The following is a 17,552-nucleotide window of genomic DNA, read 5'->3' as shown; positions in this document are numbered from 1 at the left end:
ATGCTTTTTTTTTATTTGCTTGTTTGTTTAATTGTTTTTTTCTCCCCATATTTTGTCTTTCTTTTTTTTTCTATCATTCTTGCTCTCTTATCTCTTTTCTAATTCTCTCTTTTCTGGCGGTCACATTTGTTATGGTGCTGTAGGGGTCTTGTGTACATTCTTGTTTTGTGTCACCTGCATCGTGTTTTATATTGTTGTATTTTGTCGTGTTCAGTCAGCATGTCCACAACAGCCACAGTAATCAAAACAGCCTGATACTGGCAACATTACAGTCATATATATCAATGGAATAGAACAGAGACCTCAGAAATCGACCCAAGCCATTACACTCAATTAATATTTGTCAAAGAAGGCAAGAGCATACAGTGGGGTCAAGACAGTCTCTTCAATAAATAGTGTTGGGTGCTCGCTTCGGCAGCACACATACTAAAATTAGAACAATACAGAGAAGATTAGCATGGCCCCTGAGTAAGGATGACACGCAAATTCGTGAAGCGTTCCATATTTTAAAAAGATAAATAAATAAATAAATAAATAAATGGTGTTGGGAAAATTAGACAGATACATGCAAAAAAATGAAACTAGACCACCAACTTACACCATACACAAGAATAAATTTAAAATGGAGAAAAAAATTACATGTAAGACATAAAACTATAAAAATTCTAGAAGAAACATAGGCAACAAAATCTCAGACATCTCTCATAGCAATATGTTTCCAGATATATCTCCTAGGGCAGTGGTTGGTAAACTGTGACTCATGAGCCACATGCGGCTCTTTGGCCCCACTCAAGGGGCCAATTTTGTGGAAGAGCCACAAAATACCACGTGCGGGCGCGCACATAAAGTGCATTTGAAACTTCGTGGCCCATGCGCAGAAGTCAGTTTTCAGCCTGGGCAAGTCTATTTTGAAGAAGTGGCATTAGAAGTGGGGGTTGTCGGTCAGTCGGTTGATTGGTCGGGCAGGCAACGGTAGACACGGCGCAGGCAGGCCACGGGATACGCAGCACGGGGGGAGGCACGCGCAATTCATGCACGAGTTGAGTGAGCCAGTCAGCAGTCTCATGTGCAGTGGTTAGTGCTAGTCGCATCTGCAAGTCACGCGCGAGTGACAAAAGTACCTACTCGAAGCCCTAACCGGTTTGGCTCAGTGGATAGAGCATCGGCCTGCAGACTCAAGGGTCCCAGGTTCCATTCCGGTCAAGGGCATATACCTTGGTTGCGGGCATATCCCCAGTAGGGGTTGTGCAGGAGGCAGCTGATCGATGTTTCTCTCTCATCGATGTTTCTAACTCTCTATCCCTCTCCCTTCCTCTCTGTTAAAAAAAAAAAAAAAGTACCTACTCGAAGCATAAAGTTACCTGTATTTTTCCAACTAGCTGCAAATCATACAGGTATTTTTTTCATCAAATTAAGAATTGTATTTCTTTTGTGTTAGTGGCTTTATTATTATAAAATGAAACATTTTTTTTAGGTGCCCTGTTTGAGATGGCTACAAAGAAGAAGCAAAGAAAAATGGAAGACGAAAACCGTGAATTTAAAGTTGAATGTACCTACCTATATAGTTTAAGTTTAAAAAATTTGGCTCTCAAAAGAAATTTCAATCATTGTACTGTTGATATTTGGCTCTGTTGACTAATGAGTTTGCCGACCACTGTCCTAGGACAAAGGAAATTAAGGAGAAAATAAACAATGGGACTACATTAAAATAAAAAGCTTCTGTACAGCAAAAAAGAAAAAAAAAATCAGCAAAATTTGAAGGGGGCCAACTGTATGGGAGAACGTACTTGGCAATGATACATCTAATAAAGGGTTAATATCCAAAATATATTAGAACTCATACAACTTAACAAAACGAAGACAAACCATCCAATTAAAAAATGGGACAAGGATCTGACACTTCTCCAAAGTGGACATATAGATGGCCAAGAGACATGAAAAAATGCTCAAAGTCATTGATCATCAGAGAGATGCAAATTAAAATAACAATGAGGTATCACCTCACACCTGTCAGAATGGCTACCATCAATAAATGACAAGTGCTGGCAAGGATGTGGAGAAGAGAACCCTAGTACACTGCTGGTGGGAATGCAGGCTGGTGCAGCCATTATGAAAAACGGTGGGGAGTTTCCTCAAAAAATTAAATATGGAACTTCTGTTTGACCCAGTGATCCCACTTCTAGGAATATATCCTAAAAGACCAGAAACACCAATCAGAAAGAATGTATGCACCCCTATGTTCATAGCAGCACAATTTACAATGACTAAAATTTGGAAGCAGCCCAAGTTCCCATCAGTAGATGAGTGGATAAAAAAAGCTATTGTACATTTACACCATGGAACACTATGCAGCAGTAAAAAGAATGATCTCTTAACCTTTAAGACAGCATGAAGGGACCTGGAGAATATTATGCTAAGCAAAACCAGCCAGTCAGAGAAAGACAAGTATCACATGATCTCACTCATATGTGGAATCTAATGTACAAAATAATCTGTTGAACAAAATAGATCCAGAGACATAGAAGCATAGAACAGACTGGAATCTCAGAGGTAAAGTGGAGCTGGGGGTGTGGGTCAGTAGAGATGAACCAAAGAACTTTTATGCATTTATGCATAACCCATGTGATACAGACAATAGGGTGGTGAAGGCCTGGGGCAGGAGAAGGGGATGGGCTAGAAGGGGTTAATGGGGGAAAAATTGGGAGACATATTGTCCCATAGCTCCCTTAAACTGTTCTCCTGTTTTTTAATTGTTTTTTTTTTCTCTTTTTCCTCTGATTTGATTAACTGATTTTTTTCTATCCTATCTTCTAATTCACTTATCTGATCCTTGGCTTCCCCTAATCTGCTGTATATTATGTCCACTGTGTTCTTTATTAGTGCTATGTCATTCTTCGTAGTTACTATATATCTTTTCTTATGCTGTTGGCATCTTTACCATCATTATTCTGAACTCTATGTCTGATAAATTTTTTATTTTTATTTCATTTAGCTGTTCTTCTGGAGGATTATCTTGTTTTTTAGTTTGGGGCTTGTTTTTTTGTTTTGATTTGTTTTTGCTTACCCATTTTGGCTGCCTGTTTGGGTTTGTGACTATGTATTAGGTAGATCTGCTAAACATGCAGGAAGTGTCAAATGCTGTTTCTGACTAATTAGATAAGGCAAAAACTCAAAGCCTCCAGAGACCTGCCTCTGCCTGCAGACTGATTGGATTCAGTCTTGTGTAGCCTCAGGCAATTGTTCACAGGTGGGGTTAGAGGTTTTCCAAAAAAGCAGGGCAATTGCTTCTGCCTGGAGGCTGACTGTTACTCTTAGTCTCTTGGTGGGCCTCAGAAACTCCACAGGTTGGGGCAACTACCTTACCCCAGGCATAAACCACCTGGATAGCAAAGATCTGTGTGAGAAAGATGACCTCTGTAGCCTGAGGGAACTGGGGTGTCTGCCTTCCAAGCTCTAATCCCAGAGCCCCCAACCCTGGCTTCTGCTCCCACAGCTCCAGTCCACTTAGCCCTCCCTCTGCCAGAGTCTAAGGTGAGTGGCTGCACATGAAAGTTTGTGCATTGGCCCTTTAAGAGGGTGCCTGCATTTCTAGCCCTCTCTCCCTGGCAGACAGCAACCCTACTGCTTTTCACAGCCAGATGTTATGTGGGCACCTTTCTCAATTATGGTGCCCTCTGTTGGGGTACCCAGATTGGGGTTTATACCCCCAGAATTCTCAGTGGCAACCCCCCACAGCTGAGATATGTCTCTGGAACTTCAGTTTCTGGGAGCCCGGTCATCCCTTTCCCACCTCCCCGCTTCCTACCTATCTCTATGCAGTCTCCACTTTCTATCCTTGGTTATCAGGGTTCTCTCCAACTTGTCTTCAGTTGATTAATCAGGATATTTATTTATTTTTGTATTTATGTATGTATGTATGTATGTATGTATGTATGTTAGTTGTAATTTCACTTTGTTCCTGGGAGTGTGTCAGTGTAACATCCTCTTACTTTGCCACCGTTTTTAATCTGGGGGGGAAGATTTTTTTGAAATCATGTATCCAAAGTGGTTAGGAAGGTAGATTACATTTGATTTCAATCATTATGTTTGACTACTGACAGCTTTCAAGTCCTCCATTCTTTCTGTACCCCTTGCCTCACATGTGAGCATGCAGATAGGAAAGTCCAAATATTCTCTACTTTGGGTGCAAGTTCAAACCACATAAGCACAGCCAGGATATGGCAACCCACCCCCTAACCACCAGAAAAACCCTAAGTCAGTCCCTTTTGCCTGTTTTTTCAAGCCATTTTCAGACCAGATTAGGAGCCAATCCTGCTCTCTTCAGAAAGTCTCATTATGTGAATAAATTTTTCCATAACCACTTGGTATATTTGAGATATGATCAGTGTCAACATTTTGTTTAGTTTCTGGAGTTTTGTTCTGTTCTTCTGTTTGGGCTATGCTCTTTGTCTCCTCATTTGGCCACTTGCCTGTGTTTGTTTCTATGTATTAGGTAGAGCTGCTATGTCTCCTAGGCTTGGTAGCATGGCCTAATGTAGGAGATGTACTGTAGGGTCCAATGACACAGCCTCCCTGATCATCTAGCCTGGGCACTTGAGGTACACCCCTGTGTGGGCTGTACATCCTTCTGTTGTAATTGAGTCTTGACTGCTGTTGGCACATCAATGAGAGAGATTTACCCAGACTGATCACCTGAAAGGACTGGCTGTGACCACTGACCACCAACCTCCAACCACTTTGGAGAATCAGCTGTGCAGGGCCACACAGCAGGACTTACTTTACCAGAGCTCTGGTACCCCACTGAGTCCACCTCTTGAGTGTTGCTTGTGGAGATGGTTGGGTGATGGTGCTTTGATGTATTCTGAAGCTGTCTAATGGGTTCACTGGCTCTGGGCCTCCAGAGAGGTGTAGGCCCAGGTCAGCCAATGCCTATGTTCTGCTCACGGTCGCCAAGTATAAGCTACAAAGTGATCTGCAGATGGCTGCTTCTTGTGCTGGGCTTGGAGGTGCTCTAGGCAAGGCCAAGCTGTGAACCAATGCAGGCTTCTGCCAGTGCTAGACCTGGGGCCACTTGGGTACGGGGCTTGCTGAGGCCAGATGCTGCTTGAGAGATTTTAGGAAAACCTGAAATATGAGCCAGGATAGGCTCATATTTATGATCAAGCCACTGAAAACAGCTTGGGTGGGCCCAAAAGTTGGGTGGGGCAGGGCCTCAGGGAATCACTGGGGTGGGGCAAACAGTGTGAGCCAGATTGATGAAATCTCAGATATGGCACCTGAGCTGACTCTGGGAGGCAGGGGATTCATCAAAAGAATAGCTTCTGCCAGTACTTCGTTATGTCTGGGAGAAAGCTGCCCCTCCAACTCTTGCCCTGATGCCAAACAATTCAGTTCCTCCCATATGTCTCCTCAAGCTGCTGTCCCTGGGCTGGAGCTCAGATGGGGTGAGTCCATGTAAGTCCATGCATGGGCCCTTCAAGAGGAACTATCTGGGACTCCAGCAGCCTCAGCTTCCCTTCCTGCTGGTTTTTAAAGCCAGAAGTTATGGGGACTTCTTTTCCTGGCACTGGAACTCTGAGCTGGGGGCCTGGTGTGGGATTAGGACCCCTCACTCCTCAAGGGGGATCTCTGCAGCCAAGATACCACTCCCATTTTTTTTTCAGTAACACATGGGTGTGGGACCAGTCCTTCTGCATCTCTACCTCCTCCTACTAGTCTTGATGTGGCTTCTTAAACTTTGTAATTGTAGGACTTCCATTCAGCTCAATTTCAGGCGGTTCTGAATGATGGTTGTTCTGTAGTTTAGTTGTAATTTTGATGTGGTTGTGGGAAGAAGTGAATACCAAGTTTCCTTATGCAACCCTTTGGCCAAAAGTCAGTTAACTTAAATTTTAAATGACTAAAAACAACCTACATAAGTATCATATTAAATAAAAATATATTTTAAAGTTAAAATCCAGAGAAAAGAGAACTGGAAGGAAATATATAAAAATATTAATAGGGACTATTTCTTGCTCATAATATAGATAATACTTTTCATTTTATAGTTTTCCATATTTCCTAGATTATCTACTAATAGCAAGTCACTTCCATACTGATGTAGTTTTGTTGCTGTTGCTATTTTGTTGTTTTCACATTCAGTGTACAAATGTGAACAGGAATTGTGGGCATGGGCATTGAGATACTTGTGAATCGCGGGCAAATTATCTGTCTTAAAAAACACAAGAACATATAAAGTTCCAATGATATATAATCTTCAAAATGATTATAAAGACCATTCAGAAATATTTTAATTATATGAATTAGTACAGATATAATTCAAACCTGTATTTATAGATCAATATACACTGACATTATAATGTCAGTGTATCATACTAAGTCCTGAATGGATATAAAAGCATAAGAACAAAGTTACAGTTTATAAAAGGGAACAATACTGAAAGATGGAAATATTGTCTCATATATAAAAAATCAGTTGCATATTCATATGGACCTCATATTTCTACTGTTCATAGCCTCCTTTTTTTGGTGTTTTACCCTTGCTCTCATCTCTTTTTTTTACTTTACTAAGTTCCAAGAACTAATATTTATACATACCCTTTTAAGTTACAAAGTACTTTTCATGTGAAATTGTATAATTAAGGGCAACTGCTCACATTATCCAAATAAGACTAGTAATGCAGTATTATTGTCTAAAGTGTTTCAGATAGTCTATAGATGATTCTTTGTAGCAGTAATATCTATAACCTGACACCTAAAAATTATTTCCAGCAAAATGAATGAACTTATGTGTACTTAAAAATTAAGAGGCACCTCTCCAGTGTATAGCATTTCAGAGTTTACAAGACATTATTATACAACAGGACATTTAATCCAAAGCAATTCCAATTTCTCCAAAAATACTACCTAGGATTTAAAACTTGGAGCAGTTTTAAGGAAAATAAAGGTGACCTCCTGATAGCAGGGTACACCAAAGTTGCTATCAAGAGAGAAGAGCATCCTTCCCCTCAAATGAAAAGGGACAAGTAGCCATTATCTCTTTCAAGAGACAAGAAACATACAGAAATACTTCCCACATAAAAATGATAAATAATGTAATTTTGTAGCTGATCTCTCTGCCTCTTATATTCTCATTTCATAATCATATCTACAAGAAGTCATTACTTTAGTAAGCACCAAAAGTAGGCACTATTCAGCATTATTTATCCCATATAGTTTGTAGACATAGCAGAGGATCTAAGTAGGCACAAAATAACTTGAGGAAGCAATGACAAACTGACAACATGTTTCCCCAATGGATAAAAATGGCATATGTCCTTCCCCGGCAGGTGTGCTCAGGGATTAGAACATTGGCCCATACACCAAAGGGCACGTACCTGATTGCAAGTTTGATCCCAGGCCCTGGTCAGGGCACGTGGGGGAGGCAACCAATTGATGTGTCTCTCTCACATCGATTTTTCCCTATCTCTTGGTCTCTCTCTACCTCTCCCTCCCTCCACACTCTAAAAAATCAATAGAAATAATATCCTTAGGTGAAAATTAACAATAAAAAATGGCATATGTCTTGAAAGTTTTGATTTTATGCTTTCTTTGGTCTTGAGGACATTTGTAATGCATAGCTATCCGGCATTTATTTACTACTTTGGATTCACTGCTGTTAGGTTATAATTCTTAAATTGTGCCTAATTCCCTCCCCTATTGATTTCAAAAGCAAACATCTAACAATTAAATTTTATAATCATTTTCAACAAGAAAACATTACACAATACATTAGGGCAAAATAATTTAACAAAAATGAAAGTAAAGCCCCGCTGGCGTGGCTCAGTGGTTGAGCATTGACCTATGAACAAGGAGGTCACAGTTTGATTCCCAGTTAGGGCACATGCCAGGGTTGTGGGCTTGATCCCCAGTAGGGGGCATGTAGGAGGCAGTAGATCAATGATTCTCTCTCATCATTGATGTTTCTCTCCCTTCCTCTCCCTTCCTTTCTAAAATCAGTAAAAAAGTATCCTATCTAATAAAAGAGAAACATGGTAATTAGCCGTACATCCGCTACCCTTCCCATTGGCTAATCAGGGCGATATGCAAATTAACTGCCAGCCAAGATGGCGGCCGGCAGCCAGGCTACTGACACGAACAGGAGGCTTGCTTGCTTCAGTGACGGAGGACTCCAATGTTCCCCGCCTGCTGCTGCTGGGCTCTGAGCTGCTAAGAAACATTGTTACAAATATAGAAGCTAAACAAAACCCCAGAAACCTGTTTTCAGTCAGCTGGGATCTCAGAGCTGGGGTCGCAACAAAGTTTCAAATACAGAAAGTAAACAAAGCCAGAAACCTGCTTTCAGCAGCCAGATCTCACAGCTAAAGCTGGCTCTCAGCTCCAGTGACAGCCATAAATCCAAGAATAAAAAAAAAAAAAAGGGAAAAAAGGAGCAGTTGGGAGCTTCAGTCACCCGCCAGCCTAAAAACGGCCCTCAGCCCCTCACCCAGACTGGCCAGGCACCCCAGTGGTGCCTGGCACAGTGTGACAGGGGGCAGTGCCCAAACCCCCTGATCGCCCTGAGGCTCTGTGTGTGACAGGGGGCGGGGCCACAACCTCCCTATCCACCCTGCTCTGTTCGTGACAGGGGAAAGTGCCCCAACCCCCTCATCAGCCCTGCTCTGTGCGTGACCGGGGGGGAGCTCCCCAACCCCCTGATCGGCCCTGCTCTGTGCGTGACAGGGTGCGGAGCCCCAAACCCCCGGATGGGCCCTGCTCTGTGTGTGACAGGGGGCAGCGCCCCAACCCCCTGACCAGCCGGCTCTGTGACAGGGGTGGCACCACAACCCCCTGATCCGCCCTGCTCTGTGCGTGACAGGGGGTGGCGCTGCAACCTCCCCATCGACTCTGCCTTGAGTGTGACAGGGGGCGGCGCCCCAACCCCTCAGTCGGCCCTACCCTGAGCATGACTGAGGGTGGCATCACAACCTCCTGATTCGCCCTGCTCTGTGCATGACAGGGGGCGGTGCTCCAACTCCCCAATCAGCCCTGCTCTGAGCCCGACCAGGGGCTGAGGGGCAGGCACCTAGGGATTGGACTTGCCCTCTGCCACCCGGGAGTGGGCCTAAGCCAGCAGGTCATTATCTCCCAAGGGGTCCCAGACTGTGAGAGGGCACAAGTGGGGCTGAGGGACACGCCCCCCCCACCAGTGCACAAATTTTCGTGCATCGGGCCTCTAGTCCTATATAATAAAAGGCTAATATGCAAACTGACCAAATGGCAGAATGACTGGTCGCAATGACACATACTGACCACCAGAGGGCAGATGCTCAACACAGGAGCTGTCCCCTGGTGATCAGTGCGCCAGAAGCCGGGCTCACAGCTGGCAAGCACAGCGGCGGTGGCGGGAGCCTCTCCTGCCTCTGCGGCAGCACTAAGGATGTCCGACTGATGGCTTAGGCCTGCTCGCTGCCAGCAGTCAGACAGCTCCCAAGGGCTCCCGAACTGCTAGAGGGTGCAGGCCGGGCTGAGGGACCCCTCTGGAGTGCACAAATTTCATGCACCATGCCTCTGGTATATATTTAAAAAATTAAAAGTGCCTGATTGGCATGGCTCAGTGGTTGAGCATCGACCTATGAACCAGGAGGTCACGGTTCGATTCCCAGTCAAGGCACATGCCTAGGTTGTGGACATGATCCGTAGTGGGGGCGTGCAGGAGGAAGACAATGATCTCTCATCATTGATGTTTCTCTCTCTCTCACTTCCTGTCTCTCTGAAATAAATAAAAATATATTTTTTAAAAAAATTGAAAGCAAAGTAACTACACTAGGCTAGGTAAAGAGAAGCAGTAGATAAGACTGTTGTGTCAGTATATCATATATAATTGTCAGGAAAGGCAGTCTCATGCCCAGTCTTCCATCCCACTCAGCCACATAAGGGCTTTGGGCCTGGAATACCACCTTACCGAATGAAGAGCTAACATAGGTAGTGTAGAGCTTATCACCTTGTGTGGGAAAATCACTGTTTCAGGCTCAATATGAGCTCCTTTGTTCTGCTTAAGTGGGTGGCTCCATGGCCCTCAGATACGCCCCCCCTTCCCCCCAAGCATTCAGTATTTCTGGCTCCTCAGGGAAAGGGTCTTGTGCTACAGCACAAGACAGGTGTGTGCAGACCATTTGTCTAGCATCAGTTGCCCAGAGAGCATGGGGGTAGAAGAGTTGGGGGTTAGCCCTATTGGCCACAGGAGACCATCATACACTATTGGGGCTGATCTTGCTGTGTCTCTTCTCTCAGCAAAAGAGTTGTTCCATCCAGTTCTTACCTGTTGTTGGTGATTCCAATAGTAGGATGCAGTGGGAAGAAGTGTTTGGACTTCTATCCCTGGTGGCTGGCATAGTGACGAACTTTGCTATAGTCCATGTAGTTGAAGTCCTTCCCAGCACTGTGAACTAGTGTACAGTAGTTTGCTTAACAATAATGGCAAACCAATCCCTTGCTATTTTGTCTATTTGACTAATTTATCTAACTACCATAGCAGTCCTCAAAGTCTGGTCCATATTCATCAAGGGTTCAAAAAAACCCTTTCATGGGGTTTACAATGATTAAACTACTTTCATAATAACACTAACATGCTGTTTGCCTTACTGGCTGTGTTGACATTGTACTAATGGTGCAAAATCAAAGGTGTTAAAACTGCTGGAACCTTAGTATAAGTCAAGGCAATGGTACCAAACGGTAAGAGCAGTTCTTGTATTATTTACCACTAGGCACTCAACAGTAAACTGACTGCAGGCTTGTCAAGATATACAGAAAATTTTTAACTCTTCAAAATTATGGACATATATGCAAACATAGATTACGAGACAATGTAATGAATGTGGCAACATAAGAAACATTCAAACCTGTGAAGAATTTTTGTCAGTTTCAGTCAAATTGTCAACAATTTGCCAGGAAGCAAAATCTCAAAGGACTGAGATAATGCTTTAGATAATGGCAGTTTTGTACTTTATTTTATACATTATAATCACAATGAGGGGATTTGTTGTGGTCTCCACAGAGTGGTATCTTTTCTTTGAGAGGTCCAAAAAAAGAAAAATTACTTTGACATTACAAAGATATGTAATCGTAGATGCAAAAAGACGACCGGCTCAATTAAGGTAAAAATTGGCCTTTGTCAGGGAAGATCCCAACCTAGGACATGACTATCATAATCTGCTTTTAGTTAAAAAGTTTTAATTTCAGAACATCCTTTGTTGTTACTTTAGGTCCCTGAGTTTGGAAGGCCACCACACAGGCCTTCCCTGAGCTTGTCAGGTTTAGTATGTGGCCTTTTTTTGTTCACAAATGCATTTACTAGAAAATCAATGTTTATTCTCACATACTTTGAGTATACCTAATTATATCAAGTGCCTGAAATTATCCAAGCTCTATGACAGTGATGGCGAAACTTTTGAGCTCGGCGTGTCAGCATTTTGAAAAACCCTAACTTAACTCTGGTGCCGTGTCACATATAGAAACTTTTTGATATTTGCAATCATAGTAAAACAAAGATTTATATTTTTCATATTTATTTTATATATTTAAATGCCATTTAACAAAGAAAAATCAACCAAAAAAAATGAGTTCGCGTGTCACCTCTGACACGTGTGTCATAGGTTCGCCATCACTGCTCTATGAGGCTCTATGAGATGCACCAAGAAAAAATAAACACAGGTACCACAACTATTACACCCAAAATACAATTTGATGAATTTCATTTGAGTGAATAAGAAGCACAACAAAAAAGAAATGCTGTAAACTTACTAGTATCCTCTAAGTGATACCATGCAGAGTCTTAAATAAGTTATCCTATATAATAAAAGGCTAATATGCAAATCAACGTCAGAACGTCAGAATGACTGGTTGCTATGACATACACTGACCACCAGGGGCAGACGCTCAACGCAGGAGCTGCCCCCTGGTGGTCAGTACGCTCCCACAGGGGGAGCACCGCTCAGACAGAAGCCAGGCTCACAGCTGGTGAGCGCAGCAGCAGTGGCTGTGGTGGGAGTCTCTCCTGCTCCGTGGCCATGCTAAGGATGTCCCACTGATGGGGAGCAGGCCTAAGCCACAGTCAGACATCCCCCGAGGGCTCCTGGACTGCTAAAGGGCGCAGTCCAGGCTGAGGGGAGCCCCCCCCAAGTGCATGAATGTCGTGCACTGAGCCTCTAGTCGTAACATAATGGGAAGTTTCCTGAGATTTCTTACATGTTCAGCCTCACAGGAAGCCAAACATTTTGGACACTAAAAAAACACTATGACTGATTCTTTCCTTAATGACTGGTCCTGTTTCCCCGCCCCCAATCACTTTGGGTCAAGAAAATGTTTTCCATATCAAGCAGTAAAGATTACTTTTACTAACTTGCGAAATATTGGGGCTTATTCATTAAGTTCTACATAGCCCTATCTCAATTAAAATAGAAACTAAATCCAAAATATCTTTTTTTGAAATTTACAATTTATAATTTAAGTACAACTTTGGTCTAAGATATCATGCTATATAAAAGGCTTCTTTCAAATGAACAAATGGGACTACATCAAAATAAAAAGCTTCTGCACAGCAAAAGAAACCATCAACAAAACAACGAGAAAACCCACTGTGTGGGAAAACATATTTGCCAATGTCATATCTGATAAGGGCCTAATCTCCAAAATTTATAGGGAACTCATACAACTTAACAAAAGGAAGATAAACAATCCAATCAAAAAATGGGCAAAGGACCTAAATAGACACCTTTCAAAAGAGGACTTTCAGAAAGCCAAGAGACATATGAAAACATGCTCAAAGTCACTAATCATCCGAGAGATGCAAATCAAAACATCAATGAGGTACCATCTCACACCTGTCAGACTGGCTATCATCAACAAATCAACAAACGACAAGTGCTGGAGAGGATGTGGAGAAAAAGGAACACTTGTGCACTGCTGGTGGGAATGCAGACTGGTGCAGCCACTATGGAAGACAGCATGGAGTTTCCTTAAAAAACTGAAAATGGAACTCCCATTTGACCCTGTGATCCCACTTCTAGGAATATATCCCAAGAAACCAGAAACACCAATCAGAAAGGATATATGCACCCCTATGTTCATAGCAGCACAATTCACCATAGCTAAGATCTGGAAACAGCCTAAGTGCCCATCAGTAGATGAATGGATTAGAAAACTGTGGTACATCTACACGATGGAATACTATGCTGCTCTAAAAAGGAACTCTTACCATTTGCAACGTCATGGATGGAACTGGAGAGCATTATGCTAAGTGAAATAAGCCAGTCAATGAAGGAAAAATACCACATGATCTCACTCATTCATGGATAATAGAGACCATTATAAACTTTTGAACAATAATAGATACAGAGGCAGAGCTGCCTCAAACAGATTGTCAAACTGTAGTGGGAAGGCCGGGGAGGGTTGGGGGGCAGGAGGTAGGGAGGTAAGAGATCAACTAAAGGACTTGTATGCATGCATATAAGCATAACCAATGGACATAAGACACTGGGGGATAGGGGAGGCTAGGGGACTGTCTAGGGCGGGGGGATAAAATGGACACATATGTAATACCCTTTGTAATATTTTAAGCAATAAAAAAAAAAAAAAGGCTTCTTTCATCACAGCTTAAGAAGTGAGCTCTACTGTCATTTCTTCCTTCTTTTCTGTCTTTTATCAATTCTTTATTTTGAAACTACTTTGGATACCTAATTCTACCAAGATTCAGAGGTTGTACACTAAAAATTTAGCACAAAATAACAGCTAAAAGTGCTCAGCTAAATGTATTAGTGGAATTTCCATTTAAATTCATTAATATAATAATGCAGACCTAACGGGGAAAATCAGAAAAAATAATGTATGGAAAAGCATTTTAAAGGATTGTTAAATCATTTTATCTTCAGTTTTATTGATATAATTAACATACAAAAAAACTATTGTTAACTCTTCACTATAAGGTATACAAATTTTAAAATAATCTATTCTGGATGTGGAAAAAATAATGTTGCTGAAATGATATCTAGTTATCTATGACTCCACTAATACAAAGATACTCCCCCATACACTTACAACATATAGAGGTCTACCTCACAAATTTTTTAGCTGAGTGTTTTTTTTAAAATACACTTTATATTTTTTAGAGCAGTTATATGTTTACAGAAAAACTGAGCAACGTAAATTTTTACCATATATTCCTCTCACCCCACTCTCAGTTTCCCCTATTATTAACACCCTGCATTAGTGTGGTACATTTATTACATCTAATAAACCAATATTGATACATTATAATTAACTAACTAGAGGCCCAGTGCATGAATTCGTGCACAGGTGGGGTCCCTCTGGGTGGCCTGCAGGGATTGGGCTGAAACCTGCAGTCCAACGCTGCCTGCAGCTCCTGCTCATCCTGGCCCCACTGTGCCTGGCACAGGCTTGCACCCAATCAGTCCCAATCGGGAAAGGCTCAGTTTGCCACAGCAGCGCTTGCCAGCCATGAGCCCTGCGTCTGGTGCCCCCCTCAAAGGGGAGGGGCCTGCAGAATCAGGCTGAAACTGGCTCTCTGACATCCCCTGAGAGGTCCTGGATTGTGAGAAGCCACAGCCAGGCTGAGGGACCCCACCGGTGCCCCATCAGGCCAGGGCGGGACCGCAGAAGGGCTCCAGGGCATGTCCAACCCATCTTGCTCAGTCCTGATTGGCCAGACCCCAGCAGCAAGCTAAGCTACCAGTCGGAGCATCTGCCCCCTGGTGGTCAGTGCACGTCATAGCAACTGGCTGAGCAGCCTTAGCATATCATTAGCATATTATGCTTTGATTGGTTGTTTGGTTTTGCCGTTCAGTCTATTTGTATATGACCCTTTTATTATATAGGATAGTTTACATTAGGGTTCACTCTTGGTGTTGTATAGTCTATGGCTTTGGACAAATGTATAATGACACGTATCCATCATTATGGCATCATACACAGTAATTTCACTGCCCTAAAATTCCTCTGTGCTCTGCCTATTTACCCCTCCCTCCCCTTGAACCCTATCAACCACTTATCTTTTTACTGTCTCCACAGTTTTGCCTGTTCCCAAGTTAGCAATGTGCATTAAGTTTCCTCCATGATTTTTCATGGCTTCGAGTTCATTTTTTTTTTCTATCACTGAACGAGGGGCCCAGTGCACAAATTCGTGCACCTTGAAAGGAACTGTAGGCCGTGAGCTGCAGTGGGCACAGGGGCAGGTCTCAGCCCATCCTCTGCGCCCCCTCCCGCCACGGCCTTCCTCCAACCCCCAGTCCCATCTGCTGGCAGCCCCCGCTCCCATGCACTGACTGCGTTGGCCCTGCTCACACCCACTGATGGCATGGAGCAATTGGGGCCAGTGCCAGCTGCAGGTGCAAGCAGGGCTGGCGCTGTCAGTGGGTGTGAGCGGTGGCTGCTGCCCCATCGCCCCTCAGGAGCAAGGGGAGATGGAGAAGCCCTCAGGGATGACTGGGGCTGGCAGCCGCCACTCGCACCCGCTGATGGTGCCGAGCAATCGGGACCTATGCCAGGTGCCGGCAGTGGGTGCGAGCGGGGCCGTTGCCAGCAGCAGGTGCAAGAGATGTCTGCCAGCCCCGATCACCCCTCCGGAGTAGGGGGAGGTGGAGAAGCGCTGAGGGGTGATCAGGACCAGCAGCCACCGCTCACACCCGCTGACAGCACCAAGCAATCGCAGGGCCAGCGCCGGACACCAGCAGCGGGTGTGAGCAGGGCCGGCGCTGGCAGCAGGTGTGAATGCCAGGTGGGACCATGGCAAGTGAAAGCAAAGAATTTTCAGTAACCACCAGAGGCTCACCCTGATGACAGCGACCGGCGCCCTGCCTTGGTCTGGCGCCCCACTCACCTGCTCCATCATCCTGCCACAACTGACGCTCGCCATGTTCTGCGCACACCCACAGGTGGTCAGAGAACATCATAGTGACCGGTTGTTCCGCCATTCGGTCTATTTGATTAGGGTTTTATATGTATACTAGAGGCCCAGTGCACGGAAATCATGCGGGGGGGGGGGGGTGTCCCTCAGCCCAGCCTGCACCCTCTCCAATACAGGACATCCCTCTCACAATCCAGGACTGCTGGCTTCCAACCGTTTGGCTGCCTGCCTGCCTGATAGCCCCTAATTGCTTCTGCCTGCCAGCCTAATCACCCCCTAATCACTCCCCTGCAAGCCTGATCGATGCCTAATTGCTCCCCTGCCGGCCCGATTGCCCCTAACTACCCTCCCCTGCTGGCCCAATCGCCCCCAACTGCCCTCCCCTGACAGTCCAATTGCCCCCAACTGCCCTCCCTTATTGGCCCGGTCCCCCCCAACTGCTCTCCCCTGCCGGCCTGGTCACCCCTAACTGCCCACCCCTGCAGGCCTGGTCACCCCCAACAGCCCTCTCCGGCAGGCCATCTTTGACCACATGGGGGCGGCCTTCATGTGTGTTGGAGTGATGGTCAATTTGCATATTACATCTTTATTATATAGGATAGAAGATAGTATTCCAGTGTATGGATGTACCAGTTTGTTTATCCATTCACCTATTAAAGAATATAATGATTGAAGAACACAGCATACTGAGGTTTCTTCACAAATTGCTGTTTTCAACTGCAATTAAAAGAATTTCAATACAAAGTGCTCTGACTTGTAGGCAGATTAATTTTACCTGGAAAAGTAAATAATCTTTCCTTAAACTTCAAAAAGCTTCTAAAAGTCAATGAAAAATGACATCACATCAAAATTCTAGTTTCATTGGTGATATAAAGACCTAAAGTGAATAGTAAAAAGTCTGGAGTATATCAAGCAGAGTACTTTGAAACAAAATGTAAAGTTGAGAGATATACTTTTTTGGCGATAACCAAGAAAAGAGACTGCTGGTAGAAATCCACCTGGAGTCAGACCACATCTCAAATAGTGATATCAGAAACTATCCTTTAAAATGAGCCTGAATATGATTGGTTTGGTCTGGGGAGCAATATATGCCATAGGATAATGTTGAAAAGAGGCTATCAATCAGCCAGCAATTGGTGGAGTTTAACATCTGGGTATGCGAGGAAAAGAAGCAAAGAGAACCTTGCCAAAACCACTATCAGCCTGAACAGCATGGTTCAGTGGTTGGGTATCAACCTATAAACCAGGAGGTCACGGTTCAATTCCCAGCCGGGGCACATGCCTGGGTTGCGGACTTGGTCCCTGGTTGGGGACATGCAAGAAACAGCTGATCGGTGATTCTGTCATCATTGATGTTTCTATTTGTCTCTCTCTCTTTTCCTTTTTCTCTGAAATCAATAATAAATATATATATATATATATATATATATATATATATATATATATATATATAATGCACACAGGAAACAAAGCAATTGCACCAAACAATATATGTATCACTAAGTCTATAACATATAAAAATGTACCATTTACACTAATAAAAGAGAAAGATGCAAATTAACCATACCTTAGCAATGCCCACCAGCCAATCAGGAGTGAGTATGCAAATTAACCCAACAAAGATGACGGGTTAATTTGCATACACAGGCGCCAA

At 43.7% G+C, this 17,552-nt stretch overlaps 1 non-coding gene across 1 annotated transcript; it reads left to right on the top strand.

Annotated features, from left to right (window-relative positions):
• The first annotated feature begins 402 nt into the window (after nucleotides 1–402).
• LOC118677803 lies at nucleotides 403–509 on the top strand. The gene has a single exon (XR_004974529.1). It is a non-coding gene; the product is annotated as a U6 spliceosomal RNA (small nuclear RNA).
• Nucleotides 510–17,552: the final 17,043 nt, after the last annotated feature.

Source organism: Myotis myotis, unplaced genomic scaffold (assembly GCF_014108235.1).
Source record: "Myotis myotis isolate mMyoMyo1 unplaced genomic scaffold, mMyoMyo1.p scaffold_m19_p_2, whole genome shotgun sequence".
In the NCBI taxonomy this organism is placed as follows: Eukaryota; Metazoa; Chordata; class Mammalia; order Chiroptera; family Vespertilionidae; genus Myotis; species Myotis myotis.
This window is presented reverse-complemented; position numbering and strand designations above follow the sequence as displayed.